The sequence below is a fragment of the Antechinus flavipes genome, chromosome 5, assembly GCF_016432865.1.
Source record: "Antechinus flavipes isolate AdamAnt ecotype Samford, QLD, Australia chromosome 5, AdamAnt_v2, whole genome shotgun sequence".
NCBI classification, from domain to species: Eukaryota; Metazoa; Chordata; class Mammalia; order Dasyuromorphia; family Dasyuridae; genus Antechinus; species Antechinus flavipes.
Window position 1 is genome coordinate 43,258,430 of NC_067402.1, and position 13,569 is coordinate 43,271,998.

The window sequence follows — 13,569 nt, forward strand, 5'->3', positions numbered from 1 at the left end:
TTCTCTCAGGTGCATTACTAAGCGCCTACTATGTGCCAGGCGAGTTGTGCTAAACGCGTCGTCAATCAACCCGCAATTATTCAATAATTAGGTGCGAGGTCCGGAGCACACAAAGAAAGGCTTTTAAACTTTGGTTATTGGCGTTCTCCTGGAATTTTCCTTCACTCCCATCAGCCCTTACTTCCTATTACTCTTCTCGGTGGAAATGGCGTTTTAAACCCCTTGAGGTTAGGATCTGCTGAATTTAAACTTGAGTCTTGTTGGCTCAAAGCCCAGAGCTCTATCCACTGGGCTACTTGGCTCCCTACAGTTTGAGCTTGTTTCAGATTTTTTTTTTTTTTCAATCTTGTTCAATTCTCCGTGACCCCATTTGGGGTCTGAGCAAAGACACGGGAGTGTTTGCCATTTTCTTGTCCAGCTCATTTTACAGACGGGAAAACTGAGGCACACACGGTTCGGTGACTTGTCCAGGGTCACAGGCTAAGTAAGTGTCTCTGGCTGGATTTGAACACAGGAAAATGCGTCTTCTGGACTCCAGGGCAGATCAGGTGACCTTCCAAATGATTAGGTGACTCCTATAGCATTTTACAGATGCAAAAGGCTTTCACAGGTGTGATCTCCTTTGATTCCTACGGGGTTGACAGTCAGGGTATTAGTATGCTGACAATGCAGATGAAGAATGAGAGATTTTTAATCAGGCTAAAAGATTTGTTCAAGGATTCTTTCATATATAATCCCTTTTTATATATTGAAATGTTGATGTGGGTTGAGTAAATTCATAATAATACTTTTTTAAAAAAAGGACTCACTCCCCTTTTCCACTTTCCATTTGTGAGTCGACTTCCCCATCAGAATATAATCTCCTCGAAGACAAGGATCGTTTTAAGTGTCCTTGTATCCCCAGGGCTTAGTATTGTGCCGGGCAACAGCAACAATAACAACTTGGTAAAGCTTCATAGCTTCTGTGTGTGTGTGTATGTGTGTCTGTGTCTCTCTGGTGTATACATATATGTAGAGGGAGAAACTTTGGAGAAGTATACCTGAAACAAGGTGTTAACTCAGTGGAACTGAGGAGACGATTGTTCTCAGATCACATCTATACTTGGTACTAAGCAGGCTCTCTAAATTCACACATAATCGGTGTGCTGTAATGATGTAATTCTAATAGGGTATATAAGGGCTAAGAAGGACTGGAAGAGAGAGATTCTATCTTTGACCCGCCTTGTGGGGGCTCTCATGCCTCCTGCACTAAGATCAAGACTGGGTCAGCATGAAGAATCTAGACTATTCTTGGCCATTCTTGTGGTGTCTATCCTGCTGAGACCAAGGCCCTTCTGGAGAATGTCCCGAAAGCTAGCCCGAACACTACACACACACACACACACACACACCCATATCCCTACTTCTAAATACACAAAATATATACCCATACCCTAACATACATATATATTACACATAAATATATACATATATAAGTTACATAAGAATTTTTATACAGAGTATTCCAAGAATCAGTAGTTTTAAACTATTAAACTTAAATTCTTATTTAAATTAAAATTTTTAAACACATGCACACTTTTAACAGTTTTATCCACACAGGGCAATTCTTGGTATGTTGACATCTCAGCTACACTCTTGGGGAGTTGCTTGGGAGGCAAAGAGAGCATCAATGACTTTCTCATTATCACACAGCTTGCCTGAGTCAGTGACAAGGCTTGAAATCAGGTCTTCCTGACTCTAAGATTGGCCTTTTATCCTAGCTGCTTCCTAGGTGCAGAAGTAGATATGGAGAAGGAAAAGAGTCAGAGAAATAGTCTGTGGATAATGCCAGAGACTGGAAGAAAAGTCAGATTTTAAACAATGGAGGGACTAAAGGACAGCATGCTTAGAGACCCATGTAGGTTTGCGTGTGACAGGGATATTGTTTTGTGATGTTGCTATGAGGCAAATCCAGAAAAGCTTAAAACTACAAGATTGCATAAGTAAAATCTCTTGAAGCAAAACACTAGATTGAGATATGGCCAGTTGATGGAGGATTTTCTTTGTCTATAGGCGTATATATTTTTGGTCTGTTCTTTCCATTTCCCATAGTAAATGTTCCTGAATAGAAATTCCCTAGCGTGGGTGAAATTTCATCATGGTAAAAATTCACTTGGGTGAAATGTAATAGAATTTTGCAATGATGAGAAAAGTCAGAATGTATTCACCCTATTTCATGGAATTTGCTTATAATGGAAATGTCCAGGAAAGATGCCAAGGTCTTTGGCTATAAAATCCTTTTGCAGTTACTAGATTTACTATCTGCCTTTATGTAAAAAAGGCCAGTGTTCTGAAGGGCAAGGTGTATGGAGGCAAGAGATCTGACCTATTTCTCCTACCTACTTTTGTGTTGCAATAGTCATGCATATTCTTTATTTTTCTCTTTTCTGCTCCTCCTTGACTCAACTGAAGAATTAAAAAAAAATCCTTATAACAAAAGCACAGTCAAGCCAAATGTCCATGTGGGCCATGTACAAAAAATGTATGTCTCCTGCCTTTTAAGTCTATCACGTCTTGGGTATCTTTGTTCCTCTGGAAGTATGCTATGTTAATGCATAATCAGAATATCCTTTTTCTCCATTAAAAAAAGTTATTTTCTTTAGAAAGTCAGATTGAGGTTGTAGGAAGAAAGGATACCTTTGAAGTGAGGAGACACCTGATTTCAATTCGCACCTCTGAAGCTAATCAACGTTGACACCACAGAAAGAGGGAACTTAATTTCATAGAGCCTCAGTTTCCCTCAAATGTTAACATGCAATGTTTAGAAGAGACTCAAATAAAATAATAGAAATACAGCATGGTGCAAATTTAACAACATAAAATATGTATATCAGATATTATTATGATCGTTTGGTACAATCATTCAATATAGACTTGGATTTTTAGACTAGACTCATGACTTCACTGGTTTAGGGTTTAGGAGCTCTTTGGAAAGGGCGATGGGCTCCTGCTCTGTAATTTGTTATTTTAGAGAGTTACCTGAAGCATCGTGAGATTCTACGACCTGTTTATGGTCACAATCATCATGTATCAGAGGCCAGACTTGAACCTAACCTTATCTGGCTATGGGGCCAACCTTGTATCTGTTACATCATACAGCTTTGATATAGAATGCTCCCTTTAAAATAGGTTGCCTTAATCCCACAGTCCCTTAAGTGGATGTAATTCTAAATGGAGCATGATGAAATAAACTATAGAAAGTATGCCTTGGGGTTTTGAATGTTAGAGTGTAATAGAGCTACATTAAGAATATTTATGGAATATGCTGAGAACATGTTACTGATGAAACAGTTATTTATATGGCAAAAAATAAGAAAATAATAACCCTCACTGCCATTCCAGCCTAGTTATATCTCCTGTTTCTCAGTGTAACTGTGGAACACTCCAACATGAGTTTGTATCTTTGCAGAATTTCTTTATAGGCCTGTTACAACTGGCTCTGTTTAAAATAAAGTGATTTTAAATGGGAGTACTTAGCCCATGCAGTTTTTTTTTTGTTTGTTTTTTTTTTTTTTTTTTTTTTTTTTTGGTGCGGTTGATGTCTGATCAGTAAACTGACCTTACCTTTGGAGAGAAGACTCCCTTGGCATCCCTCCTGGACACTTCACCTCAGCTATCAAGTTGCTTGATCCGCAGAATGAACCAATTCCTTGGAGCCAGAATCTCCTTTGACTGCTAACTTACACATCTCCCTGTTGCCATAAAACTGTCTGGGCACTCCTTGGGAGGAATGAAAAAAGTGGGTGATATATTGCTTCCTACTCTGAGGTAGGGAAAATTATCCGGCCATTTGCTTTGTTTCTGGTAACCTGCTCTCTCTACTCTCTCATGGTAACACTGGTACGACCAGTATGATTCCATAACTACATGTTCACATTCATTACATTTGCTGTCTAATCTCTCTTAGATAGATGGCACAGAATGCTGGGCTTGGAGTCAGGGAGATTCATCTTCTTGAGTTCAAATCTAGATACAGACACTAGTTGTTTGATCCTGGACAAGTCACTTAACAGTTTTCCTCAGTTTCCTCATCTGTAAAATGAGCTGGAGAAGGAAATGGCAACAACTCTAGTGTCTTCGTGCAGAAAAGCTCAAGTGGGGTCATGAAGAGTGGGACACAACATGAAAAAAAAAGACTGAATAATAGCAACTCTTCTATTAGACAGACTCCTTTAAGATGGAAAGTGGGGATATGTCCTTTTAATATGTACTAAAAAGAGCCTTGGGCAAAGCTAATTACAATCGAAATGTGATTTGGCTAATTGGGAGGTACTAAAAGATAGTTAATAAAATGGGCTCCAAAGCTTGCTTGCACACGCTTACTTTCTCTCCCTCTCTCTCTCTCTGTGTCCCTTTCTCTCTTTCTATATCTCTCTGTCTCTGTCTCTCTGTCTCTCTGAATCTCCGTCTCTGTGTCTCTGTCTCTATCTCTGTCTGTCTGTCTGTGTCTCTCCCTTTCCTCCTCCCTCCCTCCTCCCTCCCTCCTCAGCCTCCCCTTCCAGGTGTATGCATAGGGAAATAGCGAGGTTTTGCACTGAACAGACTATCCAGCAAAACCCCAGGGACTGTGGCTTGTAGCTACATATGATAAGGATGAAGATGTAGTCCGGGAGGGTGGGGAAGGCTGCCTTCTTTGAGCTTTTGTTCTGCATCCATTTGCACACCGAGGGGGGAGGGCTCCTCAGACCCCCGGCTTGCACCTGGAGGTGTTTTTCTAGGGCCTCGGGATCCTTCTCTGGTTTGAAGGAAGAATTAAAGGGAATTTTCCCTCCGGGTCAGAGAGTTGTCCAGGCTACATCTCACATCAGCCCGGGCACTATCAGACAAGAACACGTCGGACTTCTCCCAGAACGTAATGCCACCGGCTGGACTGGGTTTTCTAGCTCTTAGACCTTGAATATGAATGAAAAGCATTAGGGCTCTTCCAGATGCGGAGACTCCGACCTAGCCGAGGACCACAGCTGCACTCTCGGAGCCCAGCAGATGGCGGTAGAGAGCAGCTACAAAGAGATGACATAATGTCCAGGGAAGAAGATGTGTCCATTGCGATGGGCTGTGTACCTGGGAGCTCGGCAGAGGATCCTGACATCAGCCCGGGACGGATCGTCTGTCCCAGTCCGTGTGGGATTTAGTCCCACGCCTGAACACATGGGGACCCAAACTATGTGCTCCCCTCCCCGCCTCCATTGGAAAGATTTGGGCAAGCTGGATTCCCTAGAATGAAGTGCCAAATTTATGACACATGTCTGTGAAATAGAAAAACACAGTTTCCCTTATTAACTAATGGTCATTAATGAACAAAAACAAAGGAAAAATATTTGCACCTATAAAGCCAGAGATTTGTGTGAATGATAAATTGTTGTTTTTGTTCAGTCGTTTTTCAGTCACGTCCAAATCTTTGTGGCTCCATTTGGGGCTATCTTGGCAAAGTTAATGGAGTGGTTCGCCATTTCCTTCTCTAGGTCATATAACAATTGAGGAAATTGAGGTAAACCGGGCTTTTTGCTCATTTTGGACAGTGCGCTATAAAAGTAGAGAAATAACCTCTTCTTTTAGCATTGAGGAAGGATTATGAAGAAAAGAATGTTCTTGTGGGTTCTGCCTTGTGCAGCCCAAGATTAGAAGCCTTTATCATTTCACTAGGATAAAATTAGTAATAATGATTTCTTCTCCACCCGGAAAAAGCAGAAAAAATTTTTAAAAGAGTCAATTATTTTTAATGTCAAGAAGAAAACAGAAGGGGGTCAGTTTTGAAACAAAGTTGAATTTATTATATACTTAAATCAATACACTATATAATCAAGATTCACAATCACATAGTCCTCTTTTTTCGCTTGATTTTTAGAAATGTTCATGTTTGGTGATGTTGGAAAGTTCAGAATATCAAACATTTAAATGAAAATTGTGAAATAAATTAGTTCACTGTTCTTTTGTGTTTTTCCTCTCCTTCCCCTCCCCCTCCACCCAGTTCTTTGATTTTCTCAACTCTCTGGCACTAGTCCTAGCACAAAGTAGTTTTTGATTGGGGGAGGGATTTAACAACAAATCACTTTTGCATAACAATTTGAAGTTTGCATAACAACCTTTCAGCCTCTCAGTTGTTGCCACTGTGATTTCCTCTAAGCTCCTTTTCTAATCCATTGAGGAAGCTCCCTCAAGGAGATACAATCTTCCATTAACTAGGGAATTGGGCATTCCACACAAAAACTCCCGGAGGGAGGTGCTTTTATTATCTCTATTTACATTTGAAGAAACTGAGGCAAATGAAAGTTAATGACTTTCTCCGAATCAAACTGCTGGGAAATATCTGAGGTAGAATTTGAACTCAAGTCTTTCTGACTCCCAAGTGCTATACCACACTGTCTACAATTCGATGAAACCTATAGATCCCGTCACAGAAAAGTTTAAAAATATATGTAACTAAGGAAAATGCTAAATTTCAGTTAGTGAAAATTAACATTATTTTTATTCCATTTAAGTTCAGGAATTCTTTGCAACCATCCATGAATCTGTAGACTTTAAGAAGTCTTAAACTATGTTTCCCATAAGAGGTGGCAATGTAAGTTGTATCTTAAAGGTAGGGGTATGCTGGGCTTGTCCAGCTTCATGACCAAGCATGATTGTAAAATTCTTAGTGCGGAACATTATACCTGAGAAAACACTAATGCTACAAACTAAGGCTTGACTCATTGATTTGCTGATTGTCTAGCTTTAAGAAAATGATGAAGAAATTGTGAATAATGAAAAGACTTGGAGTCTGGAGATTGACTGCTGTCATCAGAAAACAAGTGGACCAGATTGGCTGGAACACAGAACTCATGAAAGGAAATCGTGAGAATGCCTGGAGCCAAGGAAATTAATTCTGAAGGATTTCGAATTTCAAACAGGGAGTTTGTATTTTGTCCTAGAGGCAGTAGAGATTTTTGAGCAGAGAAATGACATAGTCAGACAAATTCTTTAAGGAGAATGGATTGAAGAGAAGATAAACTAGAAGTCTGGAAGATAATTAGGATGACAATCTAGGGGACAGGGTATGAGGACCCAAACCAGAGTGTTAGCTTTGAGTGTGAAATGAAGAGAAGAATTTCTAATTTGGGAACATCCATATTTTTTTAAATAAATGTATTTATTTCTTTTGCTTTTATACTACCTAGATTTCTCAATGTGTTCCCTCTTCTAACTGCCTTCTAGATAGCCATACCTTATGGCAAAGAACAAAAAAAAGGGGGGGGGGAGATAAGATATCCCATTATAATTACATGAAACCGTTATTGAAAAATGTAGCTGCCCCCTTCAGATAAATTTGCTAGTCTAGAGGGATTCACTGAAACTGCATTCCTACCCTCTTAGATGTGATTGGCTTATTCTAGTCTGACTAAATTCACACCCTAGTAGAGGAGGGAGCCTCTTTCAAGTGAAGCTCATTTTTCATCTCTACTTTGAGTAGGCTCATTTGCACCTTGTAAAAAAGAAGAGGCTTTGAATTTCTCTTTTGCTTGTGAAGAGGCCAGCCAAGATAATGAGCTGTCTCCCTACACACAGTCTAGCCATCGTTTGCATAGACCTTCATGAGGGCTGAAATTAGAGTGTTGGCTTTGAGTGTGAAATGAAGAGAAGAATTTCATTGTGCCCTTGGGAACCTCCTTTTTTCATTAAAAAAGAAAAAAGTTCATATTTCTTTTTTATATACCACCTAGATTTTCCAATTTAGAAATTAAAATTTATGGGCAAATGGCCTTGAATATAGAAATGAAGATTTGGGAAATATAATGGATGATCGTTATAGTTTGAGTTAAGTTTCTCCCCAAACCTAGAGAGACTTATACGAACTGATGCTGAGTGAAATGAGCAGGGCCAGGAGATCAATATATACTTCAACAACAATACTATATGATGATCAATTCTGATGGACCTGGCTATTTTCAGCAATGACATGAACCAAATCAGTTGCAATGGAGCAGTAATGAACTGAACCAGCTCCGCCCAGTGAAAGAACTCTGGGGAATGACTAAGAACCATTACCTTGAATTCCCAATCCCTATACTTTTGCCTGCCTGCATCTTGGATTTCCTTCACAGGCTAATTGAACAATATTTCAGAGTCCGATTCTTTTTGTACAGCAAAATAACGGTTTGGTCATGTATACCTATTGTGTAATTTATACTTTATTTAACATCTACTGGTCATCCTGCCATCTAGGGGAGAGGATGAGGGAAAGGAGGGGAAAAATTGGAACAAAAAGTTTGGCAATTGTCAATGCTGTAAAATTACCCATACATATAACTTGGAAATAACTTGTAAAAAAAGCTATTAAAAAAAAAGTTTCTCCCTAAAGAAACTTAGCCATGAACCAGGAAAAGTTATTGAAAATGCAACTGTGAGTTGCACCCCAGGAGTTCAGCCCCAGGTTTGGGGATGAGGTTTTTGGTAACTTCTGTTCTTGCTTTGCCATTTGAATAAATCCATTTGCTAAGACCTAGCTAAGAATACAGGCTGATTGTTAATGTGGAACATACCTGTGGAAATCCAGCAACTAGTGTTAAAAGCAGCTATTTAGAATGTCTCCTAGAACCCAAGGGATTCCTTGAAGTCTGACTCTAGAGACTGGGTATTCTGACTCTAGAGACTGATTCTAGAGAGTTTGATAATTATCAGCAATGTTCCCTACCCATAATCCCCTGTTTTGGGTTGGGGAGGGGTGCACCTTTTCATATTTTTTTCTTTGGAGCCAAGTTTGGCTACCATTATCTTTTAGATTGTTGTGATTGTTGTCCACTTTGTCTGCAGCATTGTGGTTACTGTACATACTGTCATCCTGCTTTCATTTATTCCATTTTGCATCAGTTTATGGCTTCTGATGCTTCTTGGTGTTCATCATATTGCTTCTTACATGTATCACGAAGTCTAAGCTTTGCGTGTGTCCCCATAAATGACTTCTTGTTGTTGAGTGGTTTCTGTCATGTCTTACTCTCCCATCAGGGTTTTCTTGGCAAAGATCTTGGAGTGGTTTGCCGTTGCCTTCTCTAGGTCATTTTATAGATGCGAAAATGGAGGTACACAAGATGAAGTGACTTGCCCAGGATCATAAGTACCTGAGGCCACGTTTGGACCCAAATGCCCTTATAAATGACCTTGCCAATATTAATCACAAGCTCCCTTTCCTCAGAGAATGTTTCCTTTCACAGTCTATCACCTGACACTAGGGAACAATAAGCTTTCTTTTAAAGATGCTTCTTCCTCTGCAGAACATTTTGTCTATTTTTTCATATGCTGGACTCTGTTCTAGGAGGAAGAAGTGTACTTTTCACAGAACTTTTAGAACTTCCCTTTGTCACCATTACTCATCAACTTCTTTTCCTTTGAAATTCAATCCATTTAGCTATCTTGCTGTCCTATTCTTTTTTGTTACCACCCAATCGCATTTTCTTTCCCTCCATGTGTTCACTACATTGATCTCAGACTTTTTCTTTCCCATATCCTTTGTCTTCATTCTTGATGTCTTCAATATTCAAGTTGATATCCCTTGGATATTCTGGCCTTCAACTCAATGATTTTTTTCAAGTCCCTTTATCTCGAGCTCTACTCATTCTTGAATCACCAGTTTTTACCATCACCCATAAGTATCTCATTTTCAAGATTTTGAACTTTGTAATTCTGCTGATAATATCATGTCCCTCTTCCTCACCCACTGCCTCATACCTCCTAACCCTCCAGTCCCTTCACCCCTCCTTGCTTTCCCCAGGGAAAAAGAATACCCCGTTCTGCTCTTATTTTCCTCCCTTCAGAGTCTTTGAAGTTAACCAATCTGACAAGGCACTATCCTCCAGCCTTATCTCCCTCAACCCTTTACCATTTGGCCACTCATTCCCTGCCAATTTCCAGTTAGGTGTTATACCTACTATCCAAGTTCTATGTGTCTACTCCTAAGCTGTTGAATCCTCTTGGAGAAAGTCATGAAATTGTGTTAACTGTTACCACTGTAATTTATGTTGTTTAATCTCAAGTGGGCCTTTACTTCTTCATGGCAACTCTTTTACTCATCTCTGATTTACTCTCTTTTCATTGGGTCAGTTTTAAACTTCTTGTCTCTTCAATTCTTCAGGCACCAGAATGCCACTAACCTCTGTTTTCTTAGCAGAATTCTTTTAGGTAAGGAGAAAAAAATAGGATGTAACTGGAATAGGAAGGGCCTTGGACTCACATATAAGGAGTCTATTCTTAATTCAATAGGCAATGGGGAACCATTGTTAGCTTTTGAGCAGAGGAAAGATGTAGTTAGAATGACACATTAAAATTTTTACAAGGGAATCAGAATGAAAAATAGGTTGGAGCATAGATTGGAGGCAAAAAAAAAAGTAAAAAAGCTATTAAATAAAAAAAAAAGGTGTTAACTCAAACCTCTTCAGAATCCCTTCACCTGAGTCCCTTTTTTCCTTTGTTTGGAGAGGGTGGATGATCGGTATAGAGAGCTGCTCTCAGATCCTCCATTTAAGGAAGGGGGCTCAGGGCAGACACTCATTTCCCATTTGACTTTAGAGCTTCATCATGCTTCTACCCTGTACTTTTCCTCCTCTCTTTTATAGTGTTCTGTGACAGCATTCTGATTTGCAGATTCTTTTTATGTATTGTCTTTTCCCATTAGAGTGTGAGCTCCTTTTGAATTCTTTTGTATACATAGTACTTGCCACAGTACATTATAGGTGTTTAATAAATGAGAGTATGGTTACAATGGGAATGAAAAGAAAAGGAAAGAAGCAAGAGACACTAAGGAGGTAGAGTTGGTGATAAGGAACAGATTGGATTTTAGAAGCAATCTATCAGCAAGCATTTAAGTGCTTAGTATGTGCTAGCATTGTGCGGAGTATTAAGGATCAAAAAAAAAAAAAGGTGAAGGTGGCCCCAGTATCCTCCCAGCTATACCCACTGGTATATATAATTACCCAAAATAGGGAAGTTAAGAGAGAAAAAAAAGTTTTGGCAGGAGAAAAGATGATAAATTTGGTTTGTTGACTTTTAAGGTACCAGCAGGAGAATCAGGTGGGGATATTATGAAAGCATATATCTTTAAAGACTCAATTGTGTTATAAAATATTTTTTAAAGTATTGTGACAGTGTTCTAGTGTGAAGTTCTTGGTTTCAGTTGACACTCAGGCAGGATTATAGATTTAGCACTAGACGGGGTCTTAGAGGTCACCTACTCAACTGCCTTACTTTGTAGATGAAAACGAGCCTTAGAGCATTTATGGGATTTGCCAGAGTCACACAGTGGCATTAAATAAGTGGGGAGACTTGAACCTGGCTCTTTGATTCTGTGTCCATAACTCTTTCCATTGTACCACACTGCTTGTCTTAAGTTGGGGGAAGGATCTAAATCCTGTGTTTGGAGAATGAACTAAGAGGAGAAATACCTTTATGTGGATTGAGAGAAGTTAAATAGCCTGAAAAGAGAGATTGTCCTTAGGAAGAGATTTTCTCCAAGACTCACCAGCATTAACATTACTATTGTTCTCTATGGTAAGTCAAAAGTCATCAATTTGAACTAAATATCTTTGTTGTTCTGTATTGTGGATTTCTAGCTTTTGTTTCACTATTGTCATAACAAATAAATGTAAGTGAATTAGCTCTCTTTATCAAAGAGATCCACTTCCATCAGAATACATCCTCAAATAGTATCATTGTTGAGGTATATAATAATCTCCTGGTTCTGCTCATTTCACTTAGCATCAGTTCATGTAAGTCTCACCAATCCTCTCTGTATTCATCCTGCTGGTCATTTCTTACAGAACAATAATATTCCATAACATTCATATACCACAATTTACCCAGCCATTCTCCAATTGATGGACATCCATTCATTTTCCAGCTTCTAGCCACTACAAACAGGGCTGCTACAAACATTTTGGCACATACAGGTCCCTTTCCCTTCTTTAGTATCTCTTTGGGGTATAAGCCCAGTAGAAACACTGCTGGATCAAAGAGTATGCACAGTTTGATAACTTTTTGAGCATAGTTCCAAATTGCTCTCCAGAATGGCTGGATGTATTAACAATTCCACCAACAATGCATGTGTCCCTGTTTTCCCACATCCCCTCCAACATTCTGCATTATCTTTCCCTGTCACTCTAGCCAATCTGACAGGTGTGTAAGTGGTATCTCAGAGTTGTCTTAATTTGCATTTCTCTGATTAATAATGATTTGGAGCCTATTTTCATATGGTTAGAAATAGTTTTAATTTCTTCGTCTGAGAATTGTCTGTTCATATCCTTTGACCATTTATCAATTGATCAAGGATGGACAGAAGCAGCTACACCCAAAGAAAGAACACTGGGAAATGAATATAAACTGTTTGCATTTTTGTTTTTATTCCCGGGTTACTTATACCTTCTGAATCCAATTCTGCCTGTGCAACAAGAAAACTGTTCAGTTCTGCACACATATATTGTGTCTAGGATATACTGTAACCTATTCAACATGTAACGGACTGCTTGCCATCTGGGGGAGGGGGTGGAGGGAGGAAGGGGAAAAATCGGAACAGAAGCGAGTACAAGGGATAATGCTGTAAAAAATTACCCTGGCATGGGTTTTATCAATAAAAAGTTATTTTAAAAATAAATAAATAAATAAATGGAAGTTCCTTGAGGGAGATACTGTAATCTGAATAGCAGAGGAAACTCAGAATATCTCTCTAAACTGAAATGCTTTTAGATTAATTATCTCTGATAGATTTTATTTAAAATACAGACAATTGAATTTTTCTTCCATAACATCCATCAGGCAGTTGGGAATATAAGACCAGAATGGTGGGATTTCATTCAGTTGGGGACTTTTGACTCTGGGAAACTGTCTCTTTTTGAAATGCTGATCCACTGAGTACAACTACGTTAAGCACCCTCAGCCACCTCTGTTTTTCGGGATCAGAGACCTTGAGAGCAGAGGGAAAACCTTCCCAAGGTTCCCTTTAAAGCCTGACTAGAAGCTCAGCCATTTTATCACCAAGTGAGTACCCTTTACCCCTTCTCCTTTTCAGTTTTCTTTCTAATCCTCATTAGATTTTAAACTCCTTGAACTGTCTTTTTCTTATTTATATCCATAGTGCTCAACTGTGTTTGGCACATAGGTATTTCATAAATTTATTATATTGCTTCAGTTTTATTAGAAATGTTACATACACACACACACGTATAGATAAGTGAAGTCATTTTTATATATATACATAAAATCAAAACAGTCCAATGTACTCTATATACATATGTAGTATCTATATACTATATAGATATACTATATAGTATACTATATATATATATATATATATACATATATATATATATATATACAACCATACAAACATATACCTTACATATTTATATCTATGCCCAGGATTCTACCATTCTCTATACCCATATTCATATCATCTATATCTATATCAATATCCCTATCCAAATTATCTACACCTATCTATATCATCTGTATCTATATCTATCTCCATATCTATATATTTATGTATGTATATATTTACTAAGACAATGGGGA